Here is a 13389-nt window from a genome sequence, read left to right on the forward strand (position 1 = left end):
ATGGTCTAACCGGCGGAGTGGTGACGCGTGGCACGTTGGTTGACTGGCAAGGAGAACGGTGGAAGCGGACATCAATGGCGGTCCGGCCCGGAGCGGGGTGCCGACTGCCCCAAAAGGTAGGTTGGCACCACTGCAGGGCGGCGGGACTGGCGGCGGGACTAGCGTGCGGAACCGGCCGGTAAGGAAGAGAGAAGGGATACCGGTGAAGGAGGAGATGGCGCGAGAGACGATAGGCGAACGCGCAACGCGCGTCAGCACGCCAACGATAAAGGGTCGATTGTTGGAGATCGAAAGATCGAAAGAGGCGGGCTCGACAGAGCGTAGCGAGCGCACGGCGATGCACGTGGTGACAGCAGAGAGAGGAGAAAGTGTGAAACGGCAGCGAGAAAAGTAGGAAAGCAGTGAAGCAATAAAGAGGGTAAAAAAAGCGGGAGAAAGGAAGAGAAGGAGCGGGCAAAGGTGAAAGGTAAACAAGTAAGTGAGGAAGAAGGAGGAGTGAGATAGAAGGCGCGCACACATACGGACACGCAGGGAGGTTAGAGGAGGCAGAGAGAATGAGAGAGGAAAGGTAAGAAGGTAGAAGTCGGACAAAGGTTACATGTAGAAGAAAGAACCGAGGGGAAAGGAGAGAGGTTACACAAACACGTACTCGCGAATACAAACGGAGAGTAGAGATGCGGAAAGGAGAAGACAGGGGAGGTTAAGGGGCATAATCTAAGAAAAGTCTTCTTGTGGGAGGAGGAGGTACGTGAAGGGAGATAGAAGAGCAGACGGAGGGGAGAGAGGAGAGCGGAGGGACGAGGCAAAAGACTGAAGAGGTGAAGCAGGAAAGGAGAAAGGAGAAAAGGCGCAGCTGAGAAAAAGGCAGGAGGGTGAAGAGAAGGCGGCAGAGGAGAGAGCGGGGAGATGGAAGAGTCGGAGGGTCTGATGAGGGTGCTGAGCACGATTGCAGAGGAGTTAGGGAGGATCAGAAGGGTGCTAGAAAGAAGAAAAGGGAAGCAGAAGGAGCGGGGAGTACCGAGGAGAGAAGGCAGGAGGAAAGCACGGGTGAAAGGAGCGAGCCGGAAAGCAAGACAAAAGAAGGAAAGAGTAGTAAGGCGAAGTGGTGGAAGGAGATGAGAAGAGAGGTCGCAGGATGGAGAAAAAAGGCGGAAGAAGCTGCAGCAGAAGAAAGAAAGGCGTTGAAGGGGGTTAACAAAGGCGGAGAAAAAGAGAGGAGGATAGTATGGAACAGACGGGAGATGATCAAAAGATGGATGGAGGAGGAGGCAAGAAGAAGAGTAAGGGCGGCGGGGGCGAGAGGGGGGCTGACCTGGGGGAGAAACAGAGATGGAGGAGGTAGAGAGGGTAGAAGGTAAGAGGAAAGAGGGAGGGACGCAGAAAAAGGCAGAGAGAAGAGAGAGCAAAGAGAGTGAGAAGACAAGGAGGCTGAAAGAGAGGGTAAAGAGGTTGGAGGAGGAGAGAGAGCAAAGAGAGAGAAAGAAGAGGAATGTGGTTTGGAGGGAGTTAGATGGGAGGGACGCAGAAGAAAGGAGGGGTCTGATAGAAAGGGTAGCGGAGAAGGTGCTGGGCAAGGTACCAAAGATCAGAAAGGTTTGGGAAAGGAGAGAGGTGGGAGGGAGGGAGGTGTTGATTGTGGAGATGGAGGATGAGAAAGAAAGAGCGGAGCTGTTAGGGAGGTATGAAAAATGTAGACAGAGGTGGGGGGATAGGAGTAGACGAGAACCTGTCCATGGAGGAGAGAAAAGCGAGGTGGAGGTTGCTGGAGAAGGCAAAGGAGGAGAGAGAAAGGGGTAGGAGAACAAGAGTGAAAAACAGGAAAATTTGGATGGAAGGAAAAGAGATTGTGTAGAATGAGGATGAAGGGAAATGAGAGGAGAAATAAGGGTAGAAAGGGCTGGGTAGGATAGGGGGTCGAGAGGGGAGAAAGGGGAAGCAAGAAAGCGAGGAAGGGAGGAAAGGAAAAATAATTTAAAAGGCCGCAATGGTCAGGTCAGGGCAAGAAGGAGCTTTGTAAAGGGTTGGGTACGTCCCTGAAAAACGCCACGTGTTTATGCGGATAAGTCTGTGCTAAATGTGATGTTAATTTTTATGTATCCGGATAAGAGAGGAGTTGGCTAATTTGTAAAGGTTTGGGACCGTTCCTTGAAAAACGCCTTTCAAACCCTGCGGGGATAAGAAATAAACCACTACATACATACATACATACATATTAATTTTTACGTAATTAGTAATTTTTTATTATCTAATTATTAATTTAATAATTCAATAAAACTTTAGGTAAATATGTAGAAATTTTACTTCATAAATTCACTCGGTTTTTGGAGCGATTTTTTAACTCGAACCAGTTCAAAAACGCTCCAAAGAGCATATTTTTGCTCCGATTTTCAACTTGGTAGAGGACGAATAACGACCTCCGGAGGACAGAAAGAATTTTACTGAATTGGAGGACTGTCCTTCCGATTAGAGGACGTCTGACAAACCCTACTCTTACTATTAATGCGCTCTTTCTTTCTCCGTGCGACTCGATTGTCTCGAGCTTCAACTATTGAGATGGTTTTTCCGACGCGAATTTTGTCCGCTGTATAATACAGATCCATGGCTCACACTTCTGTACTAGCATGAACTGCCAGTATGTAGTATATGGGAGAGAAAAGACAACGTGCAAAATAAAAATATTGCTTAATACATTGGAAAAGCTCTGTGTCAATTACTGTATGTATTGGTTGCCATTAATAGTGTAGTAAAAAAGGCATAAAACAAAAGGGGACCGTCTTTTCTTATTACTCTTGTAGGGTATCCTAAAATGACCAAACACCGTTTAACTGACAGATTCTGTGGTACATGCATTCTAAGACAATTATTTGAAAATGTCGAGGCTATAATAGTTTTTAAATAGGAAAAACTTACAGTTTACTGATCAATTTGCGAAAATTTCATTCAAGCATGGCACAGCAAAGTTCTCTTGTACATTGACTGAGTTTTTAAATATTGAAATAATTCTGCATACGACAAGGAAATACTTTGACGCTTTGTCTTATTTATCTGTAATTGTTTAATTTATTACATAATTTATTATATTACATAAAGATTAATGATGGGAGCATTACGGAATATTAATTAACACGTACCGAAATGTCAAGTTTGTCAAATAAAGTGCGTCATAAGCTGGTGCGTGACTTTTCTCATATGGCATTATTCGAAACAGATTAGATATGTAAAATAGATAAAAATAAAAATAAAATAAGTAAAAATAAAAAAATATCTTGATCATTTATTTAAGTTTAATGTGTTTATTTATTCAATTTAAATATGCTTCCACACACATCGTATATCATTGAATTATAATAATATCGGAAAGAATACTGGCAATCACATATACATACACACACTAATCAAAATCGAAGAAAAAAAACTTTGTGTGATTATATATCTCTCAATATAATTCTATCTAAAAGTTTATTTAAATCTTTGTTACTATAAACTAATCAAGAGACTGGAGAGTATTTATAGTCCGATCTTATATTACTTTTCATTAAGCGACACAAGTTAAAAGAAAACATCGCTCTCTCTTTCTCCCTCTCTCTCCCTCTCCTTCTCCCTCTCCCTCTCCCTCTCCCTCTCCCTATTCCTCTTCCTCTTCCTCTCCCTCTTCTCACCCTTCCTCTTCCCCTCCCTCCTTCCCTCCCTCTCCCTCTCCTTCTTTTCTCCCTCTTCCTCTCCTCTTCTCCCCCTTTCCCCCCTCCCTCTCCCCTCCCTTTACTCTCCCCCTCCCCTCCCTCTACTCTCCCCCTCCCTCTCCTCTTCCCTCCCTCTCCTCTCCCCCTCTTTCTCTTCTCCCTCTTCCTCTCTCCCTCTCCCCTTCCCTCTCTCTCCCCCTCTCTTTCTCCCTCTCTCTCTCCCCTATCATTGAATTCAAACGAAAGCTCCACAACCACATCTTTTCCCTTGAGTCTGGTTCTGTGCCTGCTTCCACTCTGGGGCAATCAAGCGTTTGAACACGGGTCATATTTAATCTAGTCGCCTTAGTCAGTAATTTAGTTTTAGTTTTAAGCTACTTCATTATACATTTTGCGTTAATTTTGCCAATATTTGAGCATAATCCTTATCCAATCTAGTCGCCTCACGTAGTTAGTCACTCTAGTTGTCATTTCATTATAATTATTGCGATTTTGTTTCTTTCGTCTGCGAGATTGGTGCACACACTGTCACCATTATCATGTCATTTTCGATATTTTTGTTCACCGTTATTATGTTATTTTTTGATATTTTTATTGTTATTGCCATGTACACGGCGGCCTTGTGTTTTTATTGCCATGTACACGGCGTTCTTTTGTACATTTTTTTTTAATTGCCTAAAGTCCTGACTATGGCATAAATAAATATCTATCTATCTATCTATCCCCCTCTCTCTCTCCCTCTCTCTCTCCCTCTCTCTCTCCCTTTCTCTCTCTCTCTCTCTCTCTCTCTCTCTCTCTCTCTCTCTCTCTCTCTCTGTGTGTGTGTGTGTGTGTGTGTGTGTGTGTTGCAGTTAAAATTAAACAAGTTTGTAGTAATCAAATAAGTATTATAGTTATATTAATGTTTATTTAGAAAAACGTTTGGTTGATTGCTGACAATGATACGAACAGGATTATTACGTCGTATAAGTCCAAATAATTATCTTGGTACTCATCAATTATTTCCCAAACGCTTGAAATACATTGGTACAGGTAAATTAATTTACTGAAATATATTTTTACTTATATATAGGGGAGATTGGGGCAAACTCGACACCAGGGCAAACTTGACACTAGGCTTTTTGCCAATTTAAATCTATCGTAGAAACTTACCTTTCCTACTGTAAATGCGTCTTTATGTGTCAGTATTATCAACGGAATTTGGTAACATTCTAAGTTATAGTATAATTTTTAACGCGACATAAGCGTTTTTGATAGTAAAAAGTAATTTTTCTGATCTCTCGAAAATGTCTACTCTTTCATCGAGCTTTACTCTTGCGAATCTACCGGTAAGTAATTTTGATGGAAAATTCGATGCTTTATACAAATCCGATAATAATTTTTGAATATTTTCAAAATTTTTATATTTTTGGAGTAACAAAAGTAAAAAACGACGTTCAGGGCTAAGTCGACACGCTGTTTTATTAGTTCCCAATAATAAACGATGCTTGTAATGCAGCATATGGTCCATGACAAATGTGTGCGCACGTGTAATCGCGAATTTACTTGCATAAATTGTTTTTCAGACATGAATTTAGATGAAAATAATTAAAAGTTGATGGGAAATTCGATGCTCTATACGAATCCGATAATGGTTTTTGCATATTTTCAAAATTTTTATATTTTTGGAATGACAAAATTGAAAAATGACGTTTGGAGCAAAGTCGACATCACGCCGTTTGATCGGCTCCCAATAACAAACTATGCTTGTCATGCAGCCATATGGCCCATGACAAATGTGTGCGCACGTCTGATTGCGAATTTACTTGCATAAATTGTTTTTTAGACATGAGTTTAGATAAAAACAATTAAAAGTTCAACAATTTTTGTTCTTATTATTTCCGATGATTGTTTTACTTAATTCCAAATTTTTGTACTTTCTAAATACACGATAAACAATGTATTTTTAGTTTCAGACAATAAAAAATAAGTTCCAGATCAAATTGTGTTGATCAGGCAAAGTGTCGAGTTTACCCCGGCATTTTTCAATTTGAAAATTTGTCTTCGCGTCACTTTCTTTTCCCTGAGGGCAAAACTAAGCAACGTGCAGTTAAACTTCCTTAAGGAATTTTGTACCTGAAGAAACACTCTTTAAATGTGTACCATTAAATTTGCTTGAAAATTTTAATTAATTGTTGAAAATTGCCTTTGAAAAAATCGTGTCGAGTTTGCCCCGGTCTTCCCTACTTACAAAGTTTGGCAATATATGGAAACCCCCTTTACAAAAACTATGCATTTTCAAAAAAAATGTTTCACACAAAAGTAGAGTTTCAAGTAACGCATTACATAGTAATACTCCAATACTACTATGACCTTGAAGAATGTTGTCAAGGTTATGTAAAGATTACCTTAAAATTTTTAAATAAAAACCCCAATTTTTTATGACAGATTCTTGTAGCTTACCTCGAGAGCTTTGGAAAACACTATAATTTTTTTTATTAAATATAACTTTTTAAATTATGGAACTTGAAAGTTATAGTATCACCAGCATCAGAATTATACAAGGTATACTGCGTGGAAGTTGCACGGTCGGATTTACAACTCTATGCGTGCGTGTGTGTGGGTGGGTGTGGATGTGTGCATGATTGGTTGCGGAACAAATGAAGACTGAGAAGTTACCCCTTCTGTTTTTAATGACTAAAGCCCCCTGCACCATGCTAAACGACAGCGATAACGAGAGCGATAACGACAAAATTTTCAACCTATCATCGAAAGTACCTCTGTTGAGCTGGCCCCCACCTTGCAGAAATTAAAAAAAAACAATTAGCGCAAAATTACAAGCTATCTATAATTCTATGAGCTTTTATATACTGCAAATTAAAAATTTTGAGTTCGTCACACTGGGCAAGAATTTAATATTTTTTGTGGGGGGGCTGAGTCAACGTTGACTCCCTCCACTACTTAAAAATAGAGATATTGAATCAATCTTTGTGGCAGAATTAGGAGCTATTTATGAGCTTTCAAAGTGATATAGTTTCGATTTTTTACCTCATTCCCTTAATCCCCCAACAACTCTTTAATTGATGCAACTCAAGAGAAAAATGTTGAGAAAAATTAATTTATATAATAAATTAAAATATATCGTATCGCGAATATAATTCGTACAGCGTATAAATTCTAAGAATAAGCTCTTAAAATACGTGCATTTCGATTATTGAACTACAACCCCTTCGCAAGAAAACCACCTCTCATCTTCCCGGCTTAAGAAAGAATTGTACTTAAAATAAATAAAATTAATTATTTTGCGAATTATTGAATTGCAATTTCTTTTTGTAGGAATACTTTATATTCCTGCTATACAGGGTGTTCCTTAAAGACCGCGCACTAACTACATAGCGTTATTTCTGATCAAAAATTGAGTCGAAAAGTCCCGAACCATTTTCTTCTATAATGCTTTACCAAGCTGTAATTATATTGAGTAAAGTCAATCCAATCAGCGCCGACTTTTAGCCGGGCGCACGTCAGTGAGCCACGCGCCTGGTAGTGTGCGTGAGCGCTCCGCCGCTACGTTCAACGCTACGCGGCGGCGGCGCGCGGCCCGGCCGCAGCGGTGCTGCGTCTTCGCGCGTGCGTCGCGTGGAATATTCTTACGCATCGTAATAATAAAAATAATTTTTTCTTGCACTAAGAATTACATGTTACTTCTGTCAGAAGTACCTTCTTACAGAAAATTTCGGTGAACTCTCGCCAAGACATAAACCATCTTCAACACATGAAGATTTAAACAAATACAAAAAAATAAACTGTGTATTTTACAAAAATTATTTTCTAAACAATCCGTTTTGTTAGATATCTCTGCGTTAATTGAAATTAAATTTTGAAACATAGCACTTATTCAATCTTTCTACGAGATTCACCTAGTTACTCAGAAGTAATAAATTTTTTAAGAGAAATAACAATTAGATATTTAAATAATCTTATGCTTAAAAGAAAATACGTAAAGCGTATTAAAAAATAAAAAAAGATTTCTTCCTTTATGAGAAAACGATTTATCTTAAGTCAAGAATAACGCTTTTTAGATGTACAATTTTAAACTTAAGGTAAATGAGAGCAAAACGCCGATTTTATAGCGAATAATAAGTCGCTCATTTGCTGCAACAATGACAAAACTCAAAAATCGCTCTTTTTGAGTTATTCGTACAGGGAAAAGGTTGTTACATGTACTATTCACAGTTAAATCGGTTTCACGAACTCACCCGAAAGAGCAGTTGTGTCGCTATTGTGCCATATCATTTAGTGAATTATGTAGGTTGCAATACTGTCTTATCTCAGTCAATCTCAGTAGTTATTTTGTCGTGTAGTGAGAACATCGTAAAAGTTGCAAAAAGAGTAACTTGCCAATACGGCATTTTAAAATTCTCATAGAAAATTATAACAACTCAAAACTTTAAAACGTGTCTCCTGAAAAATCACAATTTTTTAGTTATGTCACTGTTGCAGCAAACGGGCGAATAAATAATAACACATTTAATAATTTAAAACAAAATACAATTCAAATGTATCGTATTTCGGTCTTAGTTTAGACTTTCTTCAATATAATATTTCGCAATTATCTTAAGTCTAATCGTCAACAACGCATAAATAAAAATAAAATGTAGTCATATTCGTAAAACATAGGTCGGCAGTGTAGTTGTTAGAAAAGGTTGAACATAAAGCAAATCACGTGACTAACTGCTGCTTTTTAAATAAAATGAGATTACAAGGTTAGCTGCAATTCGTATAATTTTTTTTCATAAAGATATAAAATTCACTTACCAGACGGTCAATCTCACTTTTTCGCGAGTCAATCTTCGCCGTTTTTATGGGTTGGGTAACCTTGACCCCGGGGCGTCCCTCAAATAGCTTAGTTAGCTGCTCGGCCAGTATATCCGCTGTAGCCTCCCTGTCCTTGCCGGAAATCTCGATAATGAGAGCCCCGGTTTGGGCTCCCTTGGGCCTAAAGCCCGTCGTAATGCCCAATTCAGCAAGATTAACCTTGCTGCGGGCTTCTTTTACTAGCTCCTCGTATCCGCTGTCCAGGCTGCGCTTCGCGGCAGTTTCCTCCTTCCAGGCCCGGACTTCCCATCGGTCTTGTTTTGACCATTCTTGTTGGCGGTTGGTGTCTGCGCTCCCTTTTTTACGGGGATTGCTCCACCGTTTCTCCCCTGACCAGTCGCTTTTTGACTAGTCGCTTGCTGCCTGCCGCTATCACCTCTCCCCCTTCTCCTTGCGACCGTAGCCCAGGCCGACGTGCCCGGGATTTCGGCCGCATCTTGGGCTCAGCGGTGGTCGCTGAGGCTTTGTTCCCAGCTATCTTCTTATTACCCGGGCCAGATGTCGCGTTATTCTTGGCCCCGGTTCCGCTGGTAGTGGTAGCGCTCTTCACGGCTTCGGCGAATGTGTATTTGGGCTTACTGCCCTTGCCTTTGCCTTTGTCATTTGTCGTAGGGCCTTTGGTATTGCCCCTCGTACCCGCTCCCTTATTTAGAGGGGCCTTCTTGATCGCTGGCTCTACCTTGTTTCCAGCTGGGACAGGCCCAGCGTTCTGTGTGCTGGTTGCCGCGTTCGTACTTATTCCCACGCTAGCCGTCCATTTAGTAAACAACCCTTCCATGCCCTTTGTGAGGGCATTTATTATCCTCTCCTCCATAGCCCGTTCCCTATCCCGTTCCACGGGCACCGGTTGTTCGGGCGTTTGGGATTTAGGCGGAATGGCCGCTTCGAGCAGCGCTGATTTGCCGCCCAGCTTCGGCCTAATCACTTCTGGCATACCTTCTGCCTCCATGTCAGAGAGCATGCGGATCCTCTTCTCTTCTGCCGCCTCTCTCTCCTGTCTCTCCCTTTCCCTTTTGTCATCGTCCGATGACTCCGATTCCAGGATCACGTTTTTTGTGCCCTTCCTCGTCCTGTATCCGCGCACCGGTGAATCCGGAATTGGGATATCTTTGGACTCCTCCACGTCCATTGCCTCAGCTCTTCCGGGAGGCATCACTCTTTCTACCATCTCCCTGAGCTTGGCATTGTCTTCGCGGAGGGCCGCCACTTCGTTGCGTAGTTCTTCCATCTCTATGTCTCTGGCCACTTGGTCATTTTGGCCCATTCGGTTGATCAGATGCGACAAGGCCGCCGTGATGGTCGAGGCGGACCCGTTGAGCACTCTCTGATCAGGACCCTTTAGTTTGGCATACTTGGTGCAGACCTTGTCTACCCCTCGTACGGCCTCGACTATTCGACTAGAGAGATCCGCGGTCGGAGACCACTTCAACTCCTCCATCATTTTTATCTCCCTAATCTTTCTGCTCTTCGTAAGTTCAGCCGGTACCATTGGGTCTGTCAGCTGCCTGATCCTTTTCTCCTCATTTTCTCTTTCCCTTCTAGCTCGAACGGCCTTCTTCACCTCGTATTCTCCTGTTGTGACCGGCCTGCCTCTAGACCTAAGCACGGGGTGAGTTGATGTGTCCGACACCGCGACTACGTCATCGTCGTCGAGGGAATCCACTTCGTCAACAGTGGCATCAGAGTACTCCATCTCTGAGTCCTGTAGGGCCAGATTGGTCCTTTCCAGTGTCCTGTTTGACTCTCGTAGGATCCCGCTCTCGGTCTTTTTTGCTCCTTTCTTATTGGGAGCAGGGACGGCAAATCCGTCTCCCTCTTTCCCGCTCGGTGTGAGCGCGCTCGTTCCCGGGGTGTTCTGGGAAAGTTTAGCGGCAGCAGCGGCGGCAGCCGCCTTATCTCGTACGCTCTTAGAGCCCGCGGGTTTCTTCGCGGATCCCTTCTTGGTGCTCGGCGTCTTCTCGTTCCCCGCACTCAATGGCACTGACGGGCTCCCCTTGTCGTCGCAACCCCTCCGGGAGTCCTCCAACCCCCGGTTGTTGCCGTTGCTCCCTAAGCTCGTCCTGGTGGGATTTAAATTGTTACAACTTATTTTCGTACTAATCCCACTCCACGCTGCGGCTCCGCCACCCAGGGCATGCCCTCACCGTCCGACCGGAAAACTATCCGACCGACCGGCGCCCCCGAGTTCCCTCAGGGGAGGTGGCTATGGCACGGGCCCCCGGAATTACCATCAGGGGCACTGGCCTCCGGCCCCCTACACACCCACGGACGGGGCCCATCAAGGAGCCAACGCACCGTGGGCTTTCAGGGGTCCCCACCCATGGCCTTGCCCGCCGTGGCGACCAGCCTAAAGTCACGAATCGTCGGCCAAGGTGACCTCCGCGCCGACGACCCCGCCTGCTCGATCGCTTAGGGCTTAGGGTAGGAGGAGCCCCCACCGTACACCTCCCGCGCGCAACGCACGGGAGAAGGAGCCGGCCGAGCGGCCCCCCCCCCCCCCCCCCAACCGGCCGAGAAGAGACTTGATCCCGGTCCGCCGCCGCCCGCGAAAGGGCAGGGCACAAGGACTCCCCCAGTTGTGGCGATCACTGACCGACGAGCTATCTGTACTCGCCGCCGGCCCCGACCTCGGAATACGTTCGAGCGGCCCGACGGGTCTCCCACCCAGGTCGCCCCGGCACCGACCTCGGAATACGTCCGAGCGGCCTGAGACGACCCTCCGCGCCGACGGCACCGTGGGTCCACGACCCTGGTGTGCAAGCCGTCGACGTGGGACTCTCCTCCGGTTGGCCCGGTACGTGGTACCGGGCCAGCCCGAAAGAGGGTTGACCACCCCGCTTCCCACCGGAGCACCGACATCAGGGAAGCATTGGGGTAGCCCTTCCCGTTCCCTCGGCGAGACGGCATCCCTGCCCGCCTCGGGAACGAAGAGACACCCTCCTCCAAGCCCCAGATCCCCAAAGGCATACCCCCCTGCCCTGCCGGAGCACCGGCGTGCAATGGATGAGAGGGGGATAGCCTTCACCCCATGACGGACCCGAATCCCCCGACCCGCCGGAGCACCGGCGTGCAATGGTCTAGCGATTCGGGTCCACCCCACGGTTTTTTATCGAGGTGTCCTTCCTCTAGGCCGGCGGGAGAAGTAGAAACTCCTCCCTATCGGTCCCGGCCGACCGGGCGATTGCAGTCAGGGCCGCCAACCCCTACCCGCGATCCGAACGAGGAGCCCTCTCACCACGCCAAGGTGGTCCACCACGAGAAAGTGAAGTGTGCCAGCTATGGGTTAATAATTACAAAATTAATTTAGCGCCGACTTTAAAAATTGAAAGAAATTCTTAAAAGTATTATTTCATACTTTTTAAAGCTTTTTTCAATTTTTTAAATACTTTATAGAGCTTTTTTTGAAGTCGGTTTTATTTAAAAAAAAAATTTTTTTTTATTTCATACTTTTTTAATGCTTCATTAAATTAATATGAATAAAAAATGATAATTTATATTAGTTGTTTATAATTATTATTGCATGTTTCCTTATTGCTCCGTATCCGTACCCTGATGTTCTAACACGATATTTTATGAACTAAAACCTTCCTAAAGGATTGCTCTATAGGACAGTACACATCCAAATCGCTTCCAAATCCGTCCAGTAGTTTCAGGGAAAATCGCGGACATACATACATAATCGCCAAATACAGAACCTCCTTTTTGAAGTCGGTTAAAAATTGAAAAATTGTCATGCTAACCTCACGTTCTAGCACGACATCCTCCACGACGGGTACAATGTTCCGGAGATTCTGTCGAAAAGTCTCAGAGACCGGTCGTACAAGCCGATCGTCCAAGTTCCCGCGTTCATTGCACGCGTTAATCCCATGGTCGTTGTCAGTGCGTTCCGCGTATACGTTAGCGGTTTCCTACGCCTTTGTACATCACGTTAACAAATACACTGTGTGAATAGCTTATATTCTGAAGCTATAAGCTATTTGTGAAAAAGCTTATTAGCCGCGAATCGCATCGGAAAGGTCGCAGCCACAATAACGGAAACGGCAAAGACGAGAGTATTGACGAGCAGACCTCTCGTATGAGACAGGAAGCAAGAGGACAGGAAAAGAAGAGATGGAACAATGACCGCCAACGACAAAGTACTATTCACACAGTGTATTTGTTAACGTGGTGTACAAAGGCGTAGGCGTAGGCGGTCTTCTCGACAGAATCTCCGGAACAACCGCCGCCCGACGACCGTGCTTGACGCTGACGCTCGCGCCGCTCTCAACCAATCGGGTAGCGCGAATAGTTGGTACTGAAGCTTCGCACTGCTACCAGCGCACCTCCATCAAGTTAGCCCCCCACCATCGCAAAAAAAATCCGCACCTATTAAAAAATTTAGTGCTATTTATGTGCTAATTTGTTGCTCTAGTCCGGATTTTGTTGCTCAAGCCGTTTAGCAGGAAATGGTGATGAAAAGGGGGGGGGGGGGGCTAGCTTGTCGTCAAGCTAGTCCCCCCCCTTAATAAAAAAAACCTATATAGAGTGCTCAAATCCAAAAAATTAATACACCAAAATTTATTGCTTTTTTGTTACTCCAAGACAGCGTAAAAACATTTTTTAAATATAACGTTTTTTAGAAAATACGTATATCCGAATACTTAACAGACAGCACTATACTGACTACGTCTTAAACAACGTTATATTTCCAAAATGTTCTTTACGCTATCTTAAAGTAACAAAATAGGAACAAATTCTGGTATAAACGTTTTTTCCGATTTAAGCACTCTATATATTTTTTTTCGCAATAGGGGGACCAGCTTAACATTATAGGTTCTAGCCCCACCACATACTAAAAAAATACATATAGAGTGCT

The 13389-nt window shown here is 44.2% G+C and overlaps 1 pseudogene; it reads left to right on the forward strand.

Annotated features, from left to right (window-relative positions):
* The first annotated feature begins 554 nt into the window (after positions 1-554).
* LOC112460572 lies at positions 555-2625 on the forward strand (annotated as a pseudogene).
* Positions 2626-13389: the final 10764 nt, after the last annotated feature.

Source organism: Temnothorax curvispinosus, unplaced genomic scaffold (assembly GCF_003070985.1).
Source record: "Temnothorax curvispinosus isolate PA1 unplaced genomic scaffold, ASM307098v1 QBEX01010643.1, whole genome shotgun sequence".
Taxonomy (NCBI): Eukaryota; Metazoa; Arthropoda; class Insecta; order Hymenoptera; family Formicidae; genus Temnothorax; species Temnothorax curvispinosus.